The sequence below is a fragment of the Cynocephalus volans genome, chromosome 7 (genome assembly GCF_027409185.1).
Source record: "Cynocephalus volans isolate mCynVol1 chromosome 7, mCynVol1.pri, whole genome shotgun sequence".
In the NCBI taxonomy this organism is placed as follows: Eukaryota; Metazoa; Chordata; class Mammalia; order Dermoptera; family Cynocephalidae; genus Cynocephalus; species Cynocephalus volans.
Genome location: NC_084466.1, coordinates 84,143,773 through 84,160,276, shown reverse-complemented (window position 1 = coordinate 84,160,276; position 16,504 = coordinate 84,143,773). Strand labels below are relative to the sequence as shown.

The following is a 16,504-nucleotide window of genomic DNA, read 5'->3' as shown; positions in this document are numbered from 1 at the left end:
TGGTTGATTGAATGGACAGAAAAGATTTAGCATATTAAAATGTACATATACATCACATCACCAATTCTTATCTTACAAAATAGTAAGAAACCCTCTCCTTTCTTTCCCTGTGTCTGTTAGTTCTTATCTATTAGGTGTATTTTAAGTGCAGATATTAAGATTGATGAGGGGAAGTTCACAGGGAAAATGAAAGAAGAGGGGTATTTTTTAAAAATATTCTCCCCAGAACTGCTCTAATTTTTCCAGTTCTGCATTAATGAAGAACAACCATGGATAAATTTTAAATCGAAGTAACAGTAAATTTCATGATGGAACTCTAACAAAATTTAATAAATTCAAGAAATTCGTAAATAAAACCACAGTAGACAGCCAAGCTAACGGAATACCAAGTAAGAATCGGGCCCACAAGGTGAAAATCCTGTCCTTGTCTCTATGCCTAACTTAAGAGTCCTGTCAGATAAGCCAGTTTGTGGTTTTATTCTGCCAAACTCTTCGTATCATTTCCGACTCACAAAAGTGTATTGTCAACTCTCTGCAGAGAGAACTGAGATACCGAATACTGATTATAACTCATGGATTCAACAGAACAGTAAATTTCAAAATGTAAATAAACTGAGATATAAAAAGAATCGACTCCTAAAACTAAAATCTAACTTCTGTAAATACCACGTGAATATCAAGGAAAAGACCTTCTATTAGACAATGATAAAGAAATTGTAGATGGCCAATACATAACAACTCTTCACGTAATTATAGTCCAAACAATTAGCTCTAAGAAAATGAAACTATGTTTCCATCTGTTTGGCATTACAGCCTTTGTTATTTCCATAGAAATCTGCAGGATTTTTGGTCCTACTTGAATCTCCTTGTGGAGATTTGTCAATTGAGTCTTATTACTACTAAAATGATAATTAAACTGTACAGTAAGCTATTTATATGTCTGCAATAATTTCCTTTTCAAGATACAGCAGACTTCAGTTTTCTTCTGCAAAATCATGTTCAATTACATATTTAATCTCTATGTTATTGCCTAAATTGCACATTCTAGCCCAGATCCGGCTGTGGACTCCGGCAGCAGCTGCCACACACGTCAAAGGGTTGTGATTACATCCAATAGGAGCCACATGGGCCCACCTGCCACACCAATTTGTACCCTATGACCTAATTCAACCTATCAGATTTTGCTAAATTTTTTTTTTAAGGATCAAAGAGTATTCCTGGTACTGATGATTCAGAAACAGAAACTAAATGTTCCAGAAGTGAAGCATCCTAGAAGTATCATTTGCTGTCTAGATCCTCAAACAGGAACCTATTAGGGACTTGGCGAATCTAACAACTAAGCGATACCCCATACTGCTCTTACAAATTTAGATTTCATTAAGTGGTCACTAAAAAATGGAAATAAGGAAAGCCATTCATGTTTGTGCATCTGGGAAAAAAGGTTGCTCTAGAAACCACTTCGTCCACAGAGGAAAAAAAAGGGGGGCAGACTACCAAAAAGATATGTAGAGCACACTGGGTCCAACGTTCATTAAAAAAGGAAATCATGTTTCAAATACTGATAACACAATTCTTCACTCAGGCAAAACTGGGTGGAGTCACCTGTTGCATCCTTCTGTCCTGAGCAGCCCAGGAGCTGCCTGAGTAAGCTCTCTGTTGGGAAAATAGAATAGTTTGGTCAGGGCCCTTGCCTCAGGTCCAGCTGGGTGTGGTTTTAGCACATCCTTTGTAAGCAAATTGTGTGTGTGTGTGTGGAGTTAGTGCACATGCACACCAATGCATCCTTTTAGTTTTGTTGCTATTCTTGTGCTCTTGAGAGAGAGAGCGAGTGTTTTAGTAAAGCAGGTGGGCAGGTGTCTGCCTCGGGCGTCCACTCTGCAAAGCCATGCTTTCCAACCTATGGCTCCAAGGACCCTTTGGCCAGTTACCTAGCTGTGTGTGAGGGGTCTGGGGACCCAGCCTGGCATGTGAAGGGTCTGTGACCCAGTTTGGTCAACGGGCTTGAGGGGTCCGTGAGCTCTAGACCCAGCCCTACCTCGACAATTGGCCCAGTTGGTGCGGGATCACTGGCACGTAAAAGAGCCCAACAACTGGCGTGGTCACCTAGCTTTACAATTGGTGTCACGAACAGGATTAAGAGTGCTACAATTGGCGATGTCAACAGGATTTCAGACATTAGCCATGGCTCCACAATTGGCGTAGTCGGGGCAGGAGCCAGAGCTCTACACTTCCTCACAAGGGATGCGCGCAAACAGCAGAGAATCTTGACATGGGTCTTTCTCCCTGTTGTATTAAGGACTGAGTGTCTGGAGAGAAACTGGTCAATATCCAGCAGCGTTGAAGATGTTCCTATGGAACGGCTCAGTTTCTGCCTGCAGGCACCTGAGAAATTCCTACACAGTACATAAGGAGACGTGCACATGCAATGCTCTCAGCAACACCTGTGAAGATATACAAATGGGAGACCATCCAAAATGTCTATCATGAAGTTGTAAAAACCGTACATCAATTAACCAGACCTAATGTACCAACATAAATAAATTACAAAAACAGGAGGAAAATAGCAAACTGCAAAAAGATACCTAAGTATGATCTCATTAATATAAAAATGAAAAATTCAAAACAGAACAGTGGGTTTCTCGCAGGCAAGGGTCAAAGGACAAGAAAGGGTACATCAATTATCCGTAAAGTTTAGGATACATCAATTATTTAATCATTTCAGTACATCAATTATTTAATCGTTTCTTAAAAAAAAAACACCTAGTAACTGACTCCTAATTATAATGACTCATCTGTTGACAATTATATTATCACATTATTAATTACAGTTGTCTCTCTTTTATTTTACTTCTTACAACTTTTGTCACATTTCCTCTTCTTGTCTCCCTGCAAGCAGCACCTTCGGTGTGGTGTTAATAAGACTACTGGCTTATCTCATCCTTGCTTTAAAAGGAACAGTCCCATGGCTTCCCCATGATGTGTGATGGTGACACAAGCTTTGGTAGATGTACTTCATCAGTTTAAGAAAGCCCACTCCTGTTCTGGGATTAAGAATTTGTTGGTAGCAGTGATTAATGATAAATGAACGCCAAATTTTTTGGTAGTGGTGTGTTCTTTCTGCAGCTAATGAGGTGGTTGCATGGGTTTTTTTCTTTTATCTGTTTATGAGGCAAAGTATATAAATAATTTTTTCTAAAGAAAAGCCATGTTTACATTCCTAGAATTAAACCCAACTCAATCATAAGGTATGTTTCGCATATTTTTTTACTTTTATTTTTATGATATTATTACATTATAGAACTCTATTTCTGGAATCACCGTGAATCAAGTTGCACTTCAGTGTTCGATGATTATTCATCTATTCAGAATATTTACTGAGCCCCTAACAAGTGGCAAGTGCTGTTCTAGATGATGAAGACACAGGAGTGATAAAACAGCCATCGTTCCATCCCCATGGATTTACACTCTGGCAGGAAAACCTGAAAGACTACAGGGTGGTACAGACTGAGAAGAGTAAATAGCAAAAGGGTCAGAAACTGTTTCTTTAAACTAACACCAGAATATGAGTAAATTTTCCCAGCACAAGAAGGAGGTCAAGTTATAAGAGAAGCATAGGAGTAAGTGAGGCACATTTGAGGAACTGTAAAAATTAAGACATGCCTCAAATGGAATGTTTCACATTATAGACTTACTAAAGAATATTCTCTCTCTGTTCACAGCTGAAATTGGCCTATAATTTTTCTTTTCCATTCTGCCACTACTGGTTTTGGTTGCTAGGTTATATTAGTATCAAACTACTTTTGAAAGTGTTGACTTTTTTCCTATTTTCTGGAGGACCTTTTATAAAATTGGAATTATTTGTTCTTTTAATGCTGAACAAAACTACACTATAAGCATCACAATAATTTCTGGTGTTCTCTATGTAGGAAAAGTTGTAAGTAATGATACTACTCCTTTAATGGCTGCAGATTTATTCACCTTTTCTATTTCTTCAAGTCTGATTCTGAAAGTTACGTATTTTTCCTAAGTTATGTCTCATTTCATCTAAGTTTCAAGTGTTGTTGTCTTGTTGGAGTGAGCAAGACTGAAGCTATGTTGGGACCTCAAAAGGACCGGGCTGTAGGAACATTTAAAAGACACATGCTTTGTTTTGTTTTTGTTTTTTTCAGCATGCATTTCTGAACTCCCTCTTTTCCCATGGTTATTTGATATTTTGAGGCTTGGTTATGGGGCAAGATGACATTATTTACATAAATGTAAAGTTGTTTTCTAGTCAGCCTGGAGCTGCAAACTTGCCACGAGTCATGTATTATCCAGACCCTGGGAAACCAAGGAAGACATTAACAAAACTGTGCGGATTTCACTGCTCTAACAGGACCCTGAGATGATGCAAGGGCAGGAACAGAAGCCAGATGGAGCCTTGGTGAGACCTTGCACCTGGCTCCTTGTAAGGAGCCGTCACAGCTCACGTCCCCCTCCCTCCTGCTTTTCATTCCCCTGTTCCATTCCCTCAAGCCCCTCTTTAAAAACCCCACAGTAAATCTGAGTCTTAGAGATGGCTTTAGTCTGGCCATTGTCCTCAGGTTTACCAGAGAGATGGGTTAGCCTAACATCTCTGCCCAGGTCACCAGTATTCCTAAATAAAAGCTGACTTCCAGTTTTACCAAAATTCGACTTTCGAGTTGTTTGTTTTTGTGTGCGGGCAGGCAGCTGGACTCGGGTAACAGGATTTTGGTGAGCCTAAGCCAGGGTGTTTGTTTAGAGCAGGCGGACAGACTTGGGCCTGGTAACACTCATGTTACTCTGATCAGTGCTCTACCTGCAATTATGTCTCTTTTCTCATTCCTAAAATTATTTTTACTTTTTTTCCTTGACCAGCTTGCTTATGGTTCATCTCATCAGTCTTCTTGGAAGAATCTACTTTTAGTTTTGTTGATCTTCTCCTCTTTTACAAACATCTTAAAGTATATGAATAACTCATGAATTTTAAGCCTTTTCGCTTTTGTGATATAATCAGTGAGGCTTCAACTTCCTTCCCCAAGATATTCATTCATATCCCATGAATTTTAATGCAGTGTTTTTTTTTTAACTCGCTCAGTTCTAAGTATTTTCTGATTTCCAGTGTGATTTCCTCTTTGACACCTGAATTATTCATAAGTGTAGTTTTAAATTTTCCAAGAGTACAAGATTTTTATATGATCTTTTTTATCACTGATTTCCTAGATAAGTGCGTTATACTCATAGAACATGAGCTGAATGAGAACCAATTCTCTAAAATGCTGTTAATACTTTGTCTTATATAGTCATGTTTGCAAATACTTTAGTTGAAAAGAATGTGAGTGCAGAGAGATATGTATGTATGTCATAATCACACACACATATATGTATGTATAATGTATGTGTGGTGTGTGTGTGTGTGTGTGTGTGTGTGTGTGTGTGTGTGTGTGTGTGTGTGTGTGTGTGTGTGAGTGATCTGCAGCTGCTTTCTAATTACAAGGGGAGAATTGAGTGGTTTTGACCTAGAACATATAGTACACAAAAGCCTAAAATATTTCCTATCTGGTCCTTTGCAGAAAAAGTTTGTAACCCTTGCCCTAACTATATTTACTTAGTACCTTAGACTTTTCCTATGTGGCAGTTGTCACAAAAAGAACTTAAGTGTGTAGTCCAGATTTAATAGCTATTACTCAGCTCCAATAGAAACTTGAGGATAGTAGAGAATATGTTGTCATCTGTTGCTATGCCTACAATCCTGGCAAACTGCCTGACCCATTAAAAGAACTCAAATATCTGTTGATTTAATGCAAACTCAAAATTTAAATACGCATTCCTTTATTTTCTTAGTCTGAGCATTCTCTTTCATATGCTTTTTATTTTACCATCATCTCTCAAGAGGAAAAGTTACTATTTCCAAAAACAGCACTTTAAATCTGAGTTCTTCAGCAAAAAAGAAAGCCAATGATGAAATAAGTCTGGCGAACAAAATATTCTATATTCACCTCTACAAGATGCACAGTGCAGTGAGTATTGACGATTGTGCAAAACTTGTAGTAGAAGGACCTATTTCATTACTTATAACTCTGTATCTCCCCATTAGCCATAGATCCTATTTCCCCCAAAATGCTTGTTAAAATTTTAAAAAACAAGTTCTTAGAAATGCAGCTACAGCAGACAATGGAACCAGAACTGGGACCATTTCCATCTGATCAGGCAGGGCAGAGGTCAGTAAATTTTCTGTAAAAGTCCAGATATTAAATATTTTAGGATTTGTGGGCCACATAGTCTGTGTTATAACTACTCAGCTCTGTCACAGTAGCATTGAAGCACTAACTAGCAATATATAAAAGAAAGTGCGCGGCTGTGTTTCAATACTTTACTCACAAAAACAGGCGGTGAGATAGCTTTGGCCCACTCACCGGAGTTTGCTGACCCCTGAACTAGGGGACTGAAAGTTATCTACACTGTGCTGCCCAATACAGTAGCCACTAGCCACATGTGGTTACTTAAATGTAAATGGCTTAAAACTGAGAGTTCTCAACAAAATAAGTCATGTTTCAAGCGATTAGTAATCACATACGGCCAGCAGCTATTGTAATGGACAGCACAGAAAAACAGTTTCAATTCTCACTAATCCCTTATAGGCAATATGGGGATTTTTTTGGTTTTGTTTTTCAATCTAGCAATCATTTTGTTTCATGCTGCTTTCAAATTTAAGTTCCTGGTAATAAAGGGGAAAAGGTACCTGAATGAAGAAATGATAAGGTCAAACAAATACGCTCAGTTGGACAATAATACTTTCCAATAGGTTCATATTTTAAATTTAAGTAGAAGAACTAAACTGTTAAGCTGGAGGAAGGAGACTATGGTATCGTATTAAGTCAAGAACTTCCCTATTGACAAGAAAGTACAGTCAGTTCCTAAGGGACAGTAATCAGGTTTCAACTTACATAGTAAGCTTTGGTTTTTATCTGCCAATTAATTATTCTTCTCCAACATGTTCTTAAATCATACAATTAAGATTGTTCTCATACTGAAAGATTTAAAAAACGATACTAATTCAAACACAAGCTGAATCAGCAACAGCTACTACTTTTCACGGTTCACTAGCACTGCACACCAAATAGGGAAAGCAGAAAAGACCTACCCAAAAAGAAAACTCAGTTTCAAGTTATAAAGCCATCTATTAAGAATTCATTTTTGCTATAATAGCTCCAAATTCAGAACATATTAAGTACAATCTCAGTTCAGAGGATTTTAACTCTACAAACAATATTGAGAAAATACCCACATTTCTAACATTTATATTACCAGCACAAAATCGCAGTAAGCTCTTTTCGTACACCAACAAATGAATTACAGTTAAGTTGGCAAACTTACCTGGAGGGCAAGGAGGAACATATGGATACATATGTACACACGTGTGCATGTGTGCATGTACATGTGCACATGGATAACCTATAAGAAGGTATATTTCTCTTGAACTAGGAGCCTTCTAGGAATTTATTCTAAGACAATAAACAGCAGAACACAAAATAAAATATCTTCCTAGGCATGAAAGGTTAGAAACAGTCTCAATGTTCAAAAATAAGCGAAGGGTTAAGTAAATCATGGAAATACGTACAACAGAATCTATGTAGTTCTCTACAGGGGGGCTATTGCTACGTACTTGTTGATCTAGAGACAATATTCCAGTTAAGAATGAAAAAATTAGGTTACCAAGAATATCTATTATGTGTAATTCCATTTTTGAAAAAATGGCTACACATACACGAGGGCACTTCAAAAAGTTCATGGAAAAATAGAATTAACTGATAACATGAATCCTTCCTTAAACTTTTTGAAGTGCTCTCGTGCATACACACACATAAGTAAATATGTATATACAACATATATACACACACAGTTATTATACTGTTAGTGAATAAAACAGCCAAAAATATATGTAAAATATATGCTTCTTCTTGTCCAGAAAAAGTTCTTAGCCAAATTTTTAGCTGTAGTTCTCTGGGTGGAATTCCAATAATTTTTTCTTTTTTCTTTTTCTCATTTATATATTTTTTTTCAACATTAAATGGATTGAGTAATACTAAGAAGGGGGTAAATGAGGTTTAAAACTATTAGATTGCCAGAAAATCTAAATTATCCCCAGAACAAAGCTGGACGGCTATAATCCCATTAATCAAGTGAAGGACATCAAAGGCTCTGTCTTAGATACACCTTGGAAATCATTCCAAATAAAACATATCCAGGTCTACATTAAGTTGCCTTATATAGGAACAACAGTGCTTGGAAACTTGACCACAGAGTAACCTTCACTGACGAAGGAACAAGACAGACGTAAGTCTCTGACGTAATCATTTTTCTCTTACAATCCCCTGGGCTCCATTGTCACAGCAAAGTAGGTTGTTATCTCAACCTAACAACCACCGTCATCGTTGACATTAAACATCTTTCATGATGCACCTTTATGATACACCATGTAATTACTGATTTTCTTCATTTAAGAAGCCAACACTTATAAGTCAAGAGATGTCGAGCTCCCTGGCAGGTTATGCATGTCTGTCTGTCTCTACGATTTTGGTGGACAAAGACTTCTGAGTTCACCATCCCCACCCCCACCCCACGCTGGATTCCACAGACATGGATTATCTATCATAAATAAACCCCCTGGATGAGAATGACTTGTTAGGTAGCTACAGTAACAGAACAAGGGGTACTACCCACCTCTGTTTTATGCAAAAGCGCACACGAGATTGTTAGATTATGAGTTTACTACATTAAGTTTAAAGTTCTGATTAATTCAACTAATTTCAAGACCATTAGTAACAAATATCCACCACTTTCAATTAAACAGAAAATGTTAATGAAAGAATATTCACTTTATTCACCGAATTACTTTTAAAATCTCAGTTTACTATGCATTACAGAAGAACATAGTTGCGCACTGACTTGCTCATCAGGGTTAGGAAATCAATTATCCTGATACCTGAGACCTGCAAGAAGTTTCAGCAAAACCCACTGGAAACATCCTCCAGTTCTTCTCCACCTAATCCCTCGACCCCAACCCCAAACAGCTCTGGACCAGGTCGCCAGTGACCTCCACACTGACGATTCAGTCATGTTTGCTCAGACCTCACCTCCCTGGACCCAGATGCAGCATTTAAGACAGCTGTCCCTTCCTCCTTCTTGAAAGACTGTTCTCGCTGTTCTCTGGAACTCCACCTGCCTCAGCGGCCACACTTTCTTGATCTCCTTTGCTGGCCCTCATCTCCGAGACTCTCAAACAATGAGGTACCCCAGAGCTGAGTTCTTCATACCTCCTTGCTATCTCTTCAGTCCTCGGGGTCTCATCCAGTCTCATCAATTTTAAAACGCTACACTGACTACTCCCAAGTATTTCTTCCATCCTAGACCTCTCCCTTGAACTCCCAGACACATACATTCAGCTGCCCTGGGGATATCCAAGAGTTGTCTCTAACCTAAAATATTCAAAAAAGATTCTTAATCCCACCACCATCCCTGCCCCTCCCATGGTCTTCCTCATCTCAGAAATGGCAACTTGACCCTTCCAATGCTCAGAGCCAAACCCTTGGAATCTTATCCTTCTTCTGTCCTATGGTCCACATATCAGCAAGTCCTGACAGCTTTACTGTCAAAATAACCCAAAATCTCACCACTTCCCACCACCAGTACTTCCAACCCCTGATCCAACCCTCCCTACCGCCGCTTACCTGGGTCAGTGCAACAGCTCTGCCAACTGGGCTACTGCCTCTACCTCTGCCTCCCTTTAGTTTACTTACTCCAGCAGCCAGATACCCTCTTAAAAGGCAAATGAGGTCACGTCACTCTTCTCAAATTCCACCTATGACTCCCCACTTCACTCAGAATTAAAAGCTAAGCGACAACAATGACCTACAGAGCTATAGGACGGAAGCCCGGCTGTTCCTCTGACACCCTCTGCCACGCTCTCCCAGCCCCTCCACTCCAGCGCACACCACTCAAATGTAGTAGGAAGCGTCGGCCTTGGGCATGTGCACCTGTTGAACCATGTGCCTGGAACATTATTGACCCAGATATTGGGTGGTGATATAATTTTACCATCCAAACCAGGCACTTTGAGGAGTGAAAAGGGGCACTCTTAAAATTATTCCCAGTAGACAGGTGTAAACTGAAGACTGTATCAGGCAAGGCGGGATGTGCAGTCTCCTATCCAGACAGCCCCATAGCTCCCCCTGCAAGTCTACTCAAACGCCATCTTAATCAATCCGTGTAATGTAGAACCTCTACCCTGCCTGCTACCATGTCCCTCACTCTGCTTTATGTTCCTTGGTAAGAAAAAAATGCTTTTTAGTACTCTCTCTGCTCTTTAATTTTAAGTACCTTCAAAGGATAAAAAGATTAATTGAATATACCTAAAAATAAATCAGGAAAAAATTGGTCAATCTTATTCCCCTTACAAACAGATGTTGAAAACAAGTTTAGTTATAAGCAGACCTCACCAAGCTGATAAATATTATCAGGAATGTTTTATCAGGATGGTATGAGAAAAATAGAAACAAATTTTCCAACAAATCTTTTAGTAACAGTCTTGAGGAAAGAAAACATCACTACCTTTAAGAGTTGTTGGGAGGGGCCGGCCCCGTGGCTCACTTGGGAGAGTGCGGTGCTGGGAGCGCCGAGGCCGCGGGTTCGGATCCTATATAAGGATGGCCGGTGCACTCACTGGCTGGCTGAGCATGGTGTGGGTGACACCAAGCCAAGGGTTGCAATCCCCTTACCGGTCACACACACACAAAAAAGAGTTGTTGGGAGGATCAGAAGGAAAAGTAACGTGATGTGCTGGGCACTCATGCGTAAGCACTCAACAGATAGGAGCTTTTGTTACTGGAGAAACTGCTTAGCACACAGGTTAAAATATGTGACCCCACTTTCTGCAAAAAAAAATCACAAAACAAGTATTTCTAAAGATATCTTTTTAAAGTGTTATCTCCATACCCAAAAAAAGCCCTCGTCACATCACACGTAAAAACATCACCTTCACGTGGAAGCAACAAACAACCACAGCATGCCCGTGTATACACACGTGTTCATGGGCTGACATTTTAAACATATTTTAGACAGCTTACCACAGAGCCACCTGTCATCAGAGAAGAAAATCAAATTGGAAAACTGGACTTTTGTGAAAGAGAAATTGAAAATAAACAGTAACTGTGACTCACTATAAGAATTTACTGTTGGTCAGAGACTCTTCCAAATACAGAGAGCAGGATGGGAGCCCCAAGAGTCTGCTCTATTAACCACTATGCTTTTCTGCATCACCCTTCAGCCTGACAACTGTGAAGTTCTTTGCCACTAGCACAAGAACAGAAACCAAAGAGGAAACTTCGGTGTGGTCTGCGAGATGATCATGGTCAAGTCATGGTCAAGTCACAAAGTACTGTGAAGAATCTATTGTACGTTAAAGGTCTAACTTTTATCTAATCCACCACGTCAACGAGATCCTGTAGTATTCTGTGTCCTCCCGATTCCTGCTTCCTGCCTATAAATAAGCCAGTGCTAGATATTGTTTACTGGTTGACTCTCAGTATCTATTTGCATCTTCTTCCATGTTTTTTCCCTATCTTGCAGGGACTGGAAGGCTTAAAGCCACATTTCTCAGACTCCCTTATTGCCAGGATTCTGGGTGGATACTATCAACAAGACACATTTGCTTAAGATTGGGAAGAAAGAAAGGAAACCGAGTTGTTCCTTTTCATTTAGAGGACGTACTCCACATCCTACCATCTCGTCCCAGCTTCACAGGCAACTTCCAAAGTGACTTCCTAAAGTCTCTTCAGTAGCAGGATCTTCTTTCTTTGTGTTCACACCCAAGGAACAAAGCTGCAGAGGCATGAACTTGAAGCCTAGCCATCGCTTGCTGACTTCTGCTCCTTTAAATTTTCCAATAATTTTGCAAGCACCTAATTTCCTGGTTTAAGTTCCTTTATGCTTGAAATTAATTTCTGGGCCAGTTACTGAGTTAACATCTCTAGCCTCAAACCTACCTTCCATGTTCAGGTTGTGATATTGGAGCAGGCACTCTACAAACCATATTCCTGATTTGCAGCTGGCTCTCTACTGGGCTCCACCAGTAGGGGGTGCACACATGCGTACAGGACAGAGAGACGGGTGGGAGGGGAGGAAGAAAGAGAGAGGAGTGAGAAAGAGAGAGACTGTAAGTCTGGAGATGGTAAAAGAAACATGCTCCTTCCTGTTGGTCTCCTGTGGGCTTCCTGTCTGCTTGCAATTTCCTTGAGGTCACTTCTTCAATCCAGCAGTGGGGACAGCTGGGATCAATAAAACTTTATTTTCAGAAACAGGTGTTGGGGTCAGATTTCTCCTAAGAGTTGTCATTTGCCAACCCCTATCCTAGAGTTCTCTTTTTACATTTCCAGTTACTTAGCTAACAACCTTTATACTTAATAATTCTTTACATTAAAACCACTGTTCAAATAACTGATGTGGTTTTTATCTCCTGATCAGAACTTGACTGTCACCATTTCCTGCACTGAACTCTGACTTGTCCTATATTTGGTATCAGAAGAGGTTCCAAGAAGTAGCTTAAAGGTGGGAAACTAGCACTATTTCACTGGCTTGGGTTTTGAAGGCACTGATGACCTAATCATGAGTGGGGGAAAAAAAGATACTGGTTGCCCATGGCAACCAGAACCAACACAGTTATTTAGATGACCATCTATGATCTTTTACTTTTGTCTTCCCTGTCATCATCCTGCTCCTAGCCTGGAACTCAGAGATGAAACCGACACTACTCTGGTATTCTTTTCTCCTGATCCAGCTAAATTTCCCTAGAGATCTCAAAATCAGAAACAGCTGGCCAACATCTACGGGCAGCAAATTATCACAAAAGAAAAACCCATGTGATACAGGGCTTTAAACTTGAAATTAGTATTTACCAAAGATGTCCTGACAGGCAGAAGTGCATTACTCAAATTCTCCTTCTAGGCATGATCAAGCAACTGGTATACCAGACTTATAAATGAGATAACTGGAAATGGTATGTGAAACAATCATTTTTCAGACACTGGACAATAGGCAACACAGGACTATGATCCTTAAAAGAAGAGAAGCTAATGAGGTGAGACTTTCTGACTGGAGGTACTTTTCAAATTGTGATTCAAACAGTGTATGATGTTCTCACTGATATGGAAGACAGAGATTGGAGCTACAGAATGGTAGGTGGTTGGAAACTGCAGAGCAGCATACTAGAGATGAAAGAACCACACAGAGAAAGAGTTTGAGAAATCTATAAGGGTCCCCTTGTGTCTTTGAGCAAGCACTAACTATGTATGTGTAGAGTAAGACAACATGAGATTTGCAGAAAAAAAAACTATATATGTATATTTTTTCACATATATACAAAAGAAAGAGCAACTATCAGGGCTGTAAGATGAACAAATTCGCAGAGATCATATACGATTGGGAGATATTTAAGTTCCAACCTTCCACAGTCGAAAAATGTAGTGAACACCTCGGGTCTTAGGTGGCAGTTCCAAAGCATTATACCTTGGTGGGAAAGCTAAAGTAGTTCTAGAGTAAAGGCTACTGTAGAATCATAAGTAAGTGCCTGCCAAAACTCAAAACTCATTAAAGGAAAATAACAGAATCCAAACACTCAACAACAAAACATTAACAATAACCAGCATATAATAAAAAATTACTAGACAGGCAAAGTGACAGGAAAATGTGACCTATAACCAAGAGAAAAAAATGGCAAATACAAACAGACATATAAATGACAGAGAAGTGGAATGAGCAGACGAGGAATTTAAAAGAGCTATCATAAATATACTGAAGTTAAAGAAACACATGAATATAATGAAGAGAAATGGAAAAAACAAAAGGAACCATTACAGGCTGAAAAACAATATTTGACACATATGAGTCCTATATACTGGAAACCACAAAACATTGCTGAGAGAAGGCCTAAGTAAATGAGAAATGAATTGGAAATCTTAATAGCATTTCAATGTCAAATTGCCCCCAAATTTATTTATAGAATTAATGCAATCTCCATAAAAATCCCAGGAGGCTTTTGGGAGAAATTGACAACATGATTCTAAAATTTATACAGAAATGCAAAGGTCCAACAACAAAGTTGGAGAATTTCAAGACTTGCTATAAAGCTACCATAATTAAGACAATGTGGAACTGGGCATAAAGAGATATATACATGAATAGAATGAACTGGAAGGTCTAGAAATATGTGGTCAATTGATTTACACATACGTGGTCAATTGATTTACAACAAAAGTGAAAGGTAATTCAATGTAGCAATAATAGTGATGCTGGAAAAGCTAGATAGCCATATGGGAGATATACTGGGCCCCAATCCTTATCTCATACCATGCACAAAAATGGGTCACAGACTTAAACTTATAAAATTATAAAACTCCTAGAAGAAAAACATAGGAGGAAGTCTTCCCTGTCCTAGAGAAAGCACGTTTCTTAGAGCACCAGAGCTCTAATCATACAGAAAAAAAAAAAAAAAAAAAAAAGGAATTGGACTTAGAATAACAAACTCTGCTCTTCAAAAAATACTTGTATTAGTTTTCTATTGCTATTGAACACATTAACACAAATTTATCAGCTTAGAACACCACACACAACTTATTATCTGTTTCCATGGAACAGGAATCTATGCAACAACTTAGCTAAATCTGCCACTTGGGGTCTCACAAGGCTGTAATTAAGGTGCTGGCCAAGCTTGGGTCTCCCTTGAAGGCTTGACTGGGGAAGGACCCCTTCCTCAGGTTGTGGGCAGAATTTACCTCCTTGCAGTTGTAGGACTGAGGTCTCCATTTTCTTGATGCTGTTGGCTAGGGCCACTCTCAGCTCCTAGAGGCTGCCCTGCAGTTCTTTCCCTGTGGCCCTCTCCACAGTCCTTCTCATACTATGGCAGCTCACTTCTTAAAGCCATCAACAGAGAAAAGTCTGTCACTCCAGTCTGTGAAGATGGGATCTTATATAATGTAACATAATCAAGGGAGTGACATTCCACCACCTTTGCCATATTCTATTGGTTAAAAGTAAGTCACAGGCTCCACACACACTCAAAGGGAGGGAATTGAGAACAGATGGGGATAACAGGAGGCAGGAATTATTGGAGTCACCCTAGGGTCTATCTTCCCTAACATTGGTAAGACAATGGATAGGCAAGAGAAAGACTGGTAGGAAACATCTGCAATACACATTTTTGGAACAGGACCTCTATCCAGAATATGTAAAGAATTCTTAGAACTGAATAATTACAAAAAACTTAAAACCCAGTTTTAAAAATGGGCAAAAGTTTGACAGAAACTCCAACAGCAACAAAAAATTTTAATGATCAATAAGCACAAGAAAAGGTCATCAGGGAAACGCAAGTCCAAACCACAGTGAGATATCACTACACACCCACTGGAATGACTAAAATTAAAATGACCAGCAATACCAACTAGTGGTCTCAACCTGTGTTGCAAGTCTCTAGTGCAGTGCAGAGTTAGAGTCCACTCTTTGATTACAGAGAACACCTGACATAAAGGGAAATACAGGCTCATTTCTGACTTATCTCCAGAAAAAAAATAGACTTTTTTTTCAGGTTGTGGATGCCATGGAACTGGAAAATCATCAGGAAACATACAGATGCACTGGCTACGCTCACATGCTGTGTGTGCTCATCCAGGAGTTCTGGGACTCTCCGCACCAGCTCTTCATCCTCCTGTCCACCAACATGCTATTTTGGCTAACTCGGTGTCTACTCCCTAGCAACGCTCAGCCCATCACGGCTACCCTGACCTCCCCGATTTGCAACTATTGAAACCTCTGTACGATATCTCCTCCCTTTAAAAGTGTAACTAACCTTGTCATCTGCTCCTAATGTTAGCATTTAAATATACTACCCAGAAAGGTGGCTGTGGGTGTCTGCAATAATGAAGCCCTCGTTAAAAGTCTTGACAAATGAAATCTCATTGTTCAGCTCATATTTTCATATCAAACCATTTGACAGGTTGCTCGTTACCCTTGAATCTGCTTCCACCCCTGGTCTCATCAGTGGCTTTCAGCCACGATGAGGTGGGACATGTCTACAAAATTCTCAGAGAACCTTACTGTTCTATTCTCCACGTGCTGATGGCACTGGATGTTGGGGAATTAAGTGCATATGTATCCTTTTACTATACAAATTTAAACAACCCCTAACTCTTGAGGATTACCTTTATTTTAAAGTTTGTACTAGAAAGAAAATCCTTCAAGTCTCCTTAGTAACCTACACTGGAGTTAACCATCACCACTTAATGCAAATCACACTAGGTCCCATTGATACTTCATATTTGACCATAAAAGCTAACCCAGACTAAAACTATCCCATTTTGAATGCACAACTGTAGGTGAGTAAAATATTTATCACAAGGCAATAGTCGAAGCTTACTATTTTGGTGTTTAAAAAGAAAGCTTTATGACATGTTCA

General features: G+C 39.4%; 1 protein-coding gene across 1 annotated transcript in view; it reads right to left on the bottom strand.

The window, feature by feature from the left end:
• ATP8A2 (ATPase phospholipid transporting 8A2) overlaps window positions 1-16,504 on the bottom strand; it is a 584,662-nt gene that overhangs the window by 373,162 nt on the left and 194,996 nt on the right. The gene's annotated exons all lie outside the window — the stretch shown is intronic.